The following is a 6,000-nucleotide window of genomic DNA, read 5'->3' as shown; positions in this document are numbered from 1 at the left end:
CCTTCACAGCCCAGGCCGGGGCTGTGCTGGGGGCTGGATAGGATGAGCAGGCACACCCGTGAGTTGCGCCACTCTCGCCTCGAGTTGGCGTAGGGGATCAGTCACAGAACGCCTGATCTCACTACACACCACAGACCAGACCCTATGGAGGGTGAGTGGGGGCTCTCCTCCGGCCACGCTTGCAGAGGGGGGATGAGCCCCATTCCCTGCAGTGCTTCCACCTGAAGGTGGCACAGGGCCACTGGAGAAGGAGGTTCCAGCCTGGGCACTGGTGCCAGGTGCACTCGCCAGATGAGGTGGGAGAGGTGGGTCCGCTGGAACCCGCCTTCCCTGTTGTCCTATGTTTAGCAGTATTTTATGGCATTTTGGGTTAGTAACAAACAACACCATTCAAAATTAGTTGTAACAGCATGCATCAGTATTCCCATTAACCAAACACCCATGAATTCCGAACATTGAGCAGCAAGCATAACACATGCATATTAAGAACAACAGTGCACATTCCAACAGCATGCAGGGTTGATTGGTTGCAACAGGCCATCAGGTTTGGATATGTGAACAGGGCACATGCGTCAACGTACATGCAGATATGTATGAACCAACAGGACAAATGTCCATGGGAATTAATTGTGAATACACATACCCAGTTTGGTGTCTAATGGCATAATTTGTGAACATAGGATAGGGTGGAGAAATATTTCATTAACAACTTATACTACCTATACATATACTGTACATTCCTCGTAGATGCATATATATATCCCCTACATGTATAAGTACAGTTTTCTGTATGTAACCTTAGGAATGTTGGTGATGGGGATGGTACTGCTACATTAATATACATTCCATTTTTATTCATATATGTTCATATCTGGCTGTGTTCAGGTACAACATTCTGCTACATTTGATTTATATGGGTCTAGACAACTGTGGATGTTCAGCATTTCATACAACCATACTATCTCCATAATGCAAGGGTACAGCAAGATAATATTATGTAGTGACTGTAGTATACCTTTATTCCAGACTTATTACAGCTTTCTTGGTAGCGTCAAACTGTCTTTCTCACACTCTCTCACTTATTTTATATTTACATTTCAGAATGGTACTTAATTCTAGGCTTTATTAACATTTATTACTGGGTTACAACAATCCTTTCCAGCTGACTCACTTATTTCATATGGCAGAATTTACAAGGATGTATTCGACACTTGTCTACTCTTTGTTGATTGATTACCACTCATTTTCAGGCTGAAGCAGTTTTCTGATATTACAATACAGGTGGAAACTCTATTTGAGACTTGTTTAATCTTTATTACTGGATTGCAATACACTCTTTTCCAGGCTGCATTATTTATCTAATCTTACAATACTAGCAGAATCTTTATTCTAGGCTTATTTCACCTTTATTACTGGGTTACAACAATGAACTCTTTTACAATCTGTCTCACTTATATTCTATAACAATATCAGCTAAATAATTACTAACCTGCCTGGTGGCGCAACCTCAGCAGCCTATCAGCATAGGCTTGCCGATTCATGGAATGGACACCTGCAGCTGTAATATAAAAGAAAAGAATATTGGAACATACCTCTCCATATTATAGGCTAGGATAGCATTTCTTACATACATAATTACATGGATACTTAGTAGTGGGGCATTGGGCATTTGGTGGGCCTAATGGATCCAACGGTTCAGTTGGTCCTCCTTATGTTGCTTCAGGTCTGCATGGTGGTGACGGACCTGTTCACCAGTCCTTGGAATGCCTGTGGCACTGGTGAGATCATGTGCCAACCAGTTCCATGCCTCTGCCTTGTACACACCCCAATGAACCTCGCCCTGCATGAGTTGTGCTTCGTGATCATGGACTAGGAGCCAAACCATATATTTTGACTCCTCAATACCCCAACTTTGTGCTCTAAAGTGATTTCCCTCTCCTGCACCTGCCAGCCTGACTGCAAATGGGTACCACGATCAGTTATGATGTGTATTCCCGCCTATGGGGCTTATATATGCCGGTTTTCCTGCACTTATCTCTGATTGGCCATTTTGGATATTTATCAGCTTAAAGCAAACCTGCTTTGTCATGCTTCTATTTTCATTCATTCCTATATATATGCTAATACTGTATTTCTCAGTACAACTGTCATGGCTTAGTGGTTCAGTGCATTAACTATGGTGCACAGCATCCCGGGTTCGACCCTTGGCATTGCTCTTTTTTTTTTTACTACTGTCTAGACAGGCTAGGAGGTGTGTCTGTGTAAAGGTGGCTTTGATACAGCTTGCCCAATGTTGCCCACCTGTAAGCTGGTTGGCACACTGCGCAGCTCCGTGCAAATGGCTTACGCTGGGTAACGCGTTATTTAGCTATGAGCACTCATATTACGCTGGGTGAAATGCTGCTGAGCTACAGGCACCCATATTAAGCTTGTTAAAGTGCAGCTCACCTCCGGGCACTCATATGCAGCTTATTAAAGCACTGCTCACCTACAGGCACTCAAATGCAGCTTGTTAAAGCGCTGCTCACCTACGGGCACTCAAATGCAGCTTGTTAAAGCGTTGCTCAGCTATGGGCAATGATAATCCTTTTTTATAAATTATTCTGTCGGATTTCTTCACAAATACATGTCCCATTTCATTACATTTTGCTTATAGTTATATATATATATATATATATATATATATATATATATATATATATATATATATATATATATGTCAGGGGATTGTTTCATACTTATTTAAATAAAAATGGTGCATGATGTTGTGGGGGCTCGAACCATGACTACCTCGTCTTTGGCCAATATCTCTACCGCTATGCTATTGCTACTTGGCTTAATTTGCATATGTAGATCTTATATGCTTTTCAATGTCATATCTGCTAACTGTGGCTGAGCGAAGGGCATACCCACGCAAACAAGTGCAATTGCGGGCAAACATTTTTGAAATTATAAAAAAAAATGAAACTGCTATTTTTACGTTTTACACATTTTTCAGTAGGGTTTTGTCTCTGGGGATGTGTGGTGTTGTGTTCCTTGACATTTCTAAGGACTCGCTCGTGGGTGTTTACTTTCAGGCCTCTGACTCTTCTGGGGGCATGTCCCTTTGCAGTACTCGGCATTCGGATATGCCCCCTACTTTCCTACACGGACCGTGTTAGCCTAGGGTATAATTCAGCATGCCCTCATGAATATGCATGGCTTGCTGACGTCATACAGTTCAACTGCAGCCTCCGAGTAAGATATATTAAGTCTTACATGGAGGTTTCGTGAATCCGGCCCTGTGCCTTTATGCATTTTTTGTCATTGCATTTTAAGGTGCAGGTTTGGCACTAGTAATTTGTCTGTGTCATTCTTTAAAATAAGATGTTAGTATCTGGTGGGGGGTGGATTTGATGACTGCTCCTAGATAAAATCATTTGCAAACTTGGTCAGGCAAAGGAATTTGACATTGGACTTGACTTCCAAGAGTAGATGCCAAAGAGTAGTGGACCCGACACAGAGCCCTGAGGGACTCCACTATGACTGGCCTCTTTGTGTAGGTGGACTCTCCTATACTAATTTCCTGGGTGCTTTCTGAGACCAATCTGGCTATACAAAGTATTACAGAGGGGTTTATGCATAATTCTGTAAGTTTGTTTACAATGTCTGAATGGATCATTGTATCAAATGCTTTAGCCTAGTCAAGGTAAGCAATATGCACCACTATGCCTTCATCCATTGCCTTGGTGACTCTCTCAAAGACGTCCACCAGTATGAGTATGCATGGCCTGCCCTTAACAAAGCCAAACTAGGTTGCAACCAATGTCTGAAGATTTCCTTTTTCCTTATTAATCATTTCCATGATAATTTATTCCATGGCTTTGTGTATAACATGTTAAATTAATAGGTCTGAAGTTTCCAAGGTCCATTGATTGTCTGCCCTTGTGCAAAGGATGACCATTGCAGTCACCCATTTGTGTGGCACAATAACTGTCCAGAGGCTCTGGTTAAATAGTGACTCCACTGGCACTGATACATTATCATTCTATTTGGGAGGCATCCTAGCAGACTATTGGGGCCCATGGAAGCTGTATTTTTTGGTTTTAAGAGCGCATCCAAGACTTGCTACTTATTGATGTTTGGAAGGGTTATGCTTGGTGGTATTTCTTGGGGAAGGAGGCTAGGGTGAGTAAGAGTGGGGGTAAAGTTGGAGCCAAATTTTGTGGCCAGTAGATTTGCTATATTTCCCATCTCTGTGAACATTTTGGGTTAGTAACAAACAACACCATTCAAAATTAGTTGTAACAGCATGCATCAGTATTCCCATTAACCAAACACCCATGAATTCCGAACATTGAACAGCAAGCATAACACATGCATATTAAGAACAACAGTGCACATTCCAACAGCATGCAGGGTTGATTGGTGGCAACAGGCCATCAGGTTTGGATATGTGAACAGGGCACATGCATCAACGTACATGCAGATATGTATGAACAAACAGGACAAATGTCCATGGGAATTAATTGTGAATACACATACCCAGTTTGGTGTGGAATGGCATAATTTGTGAACATAGGATAGGGTGGAGAAATATTTCATTAACAACTTATACTACCTATACATATACTGTACATTCCTCGTAGATGCATATATATATATATCCCCTACATGTATAAGTACAGTTTCCTGTATGTAACCTTAGGAATGTTGGTGATGGGGATGGTACTGCTACATTAATATACATTCCATTTTTATTCATATATGTTCATATCTGGCTGTGTTCAGGTACAACATTCTGCTACATTTGATTTATATGGGTCTAGACAACTGTGGATGTTCAGCATTTCATACAACCATACTATCTCCATAATGCAAGGGTACAGCAACATAATATAATGTAGTGACTGTAGTATACCTTTATTCCAGACTTATTACAGCTTTCTTGGTAGCGTCAAACTGTCTTTCTCACACTCTCTCACTTATTTTATATTTACATTTCAGAATGGTACTTAATTCTAGGCTTTATTAACATTTATTACTGGGTTACAACAATCCTTTCCAGCTGACTCACTTATTTCATATGGCAGAATTTACAAGGATGTATTCGACACTTGTCTACCCTTTGCTGATTGATTACCACTCATTTTCAGGCTGAAGCAGTTTTCTGATATTACAATACAGGTGGAAACTCTATTTGCGACTTGTTTAATCTTTATTACTGGATTGCAATACACTCTTTTCCAGGCTGCATTATTTATCTAAGCTTACAATACTAGCAGAATCTTTATTCTAGGCTTATTTCACCTTTATTACTGGGTTACAACAATGAACTCTTTTACAATCTGTCTCACTTATATTCTATAACAATATCAGCTAAATAATTACTAACCTGCCTGGTGGCGCAACCTCAGCAGCCTATCAGCATAGGCTTGCCGATTCATGGAACGGACACCTGCAGCTGTAATATAAAAGAAAGGAATATTGGAACATACCTCTCCATACTATAGGCTAGGATAGCATTTCTTACATACATAATTACATGGATACTTAGTAGTGGGGCATTGGGCATTTGGTGGGCCTAATGGTTCCAACGGTTCAGTTGGTCCTCCTTACATTGCTTCAGGTCCGCATGGTGGTGACGGACCTGTTCACCAGTCCTTGGAATGCCTGTGGCACTGGTGAGATCATGTGCCAACCAGTTCCATGCCTCTGCCTTGTACACACCCCATTGAACCTCGCCCTGCATGAGTTGTGCTTCGTGATCATGGACTAGGAGCCAAACCATATATTTTGACTCCTCAATACCCCACCTTTGTGCTCTAAAGTGATTTCCTTCTCCTGCACCTGCCATCCTGACTGCAAATGGGTACCACAATCAGTTATGATGTGTATTCCCGCCTATGGGGCTTATATATGCCGGTTTTCCTGCACTTATCTCTGATTGGCCATTTTGGATATTTATCAGCTTAAAACAAACCTGCTTTGTCATGCTTCTATTTTCATTCATTCCTTTAT

This window comes from Protopterus annectens, chromosome 8.part0 (genome assembly GCF_019279795.1).
Source record: "Protopterus annectens isolate FY-2018-M chromosome 8.part0, PAN1.0, whole genome shotgun sequence".
Taxonomy (NCBI): domain Eukaryota; kingdom Metazoa; phylum Chordata; order Ceratodontiformes; family Protopteridae; genus Protopterus; species Protopterus annectens.
Note: the sequence above shows the minus strand (reverse complement) of the source record.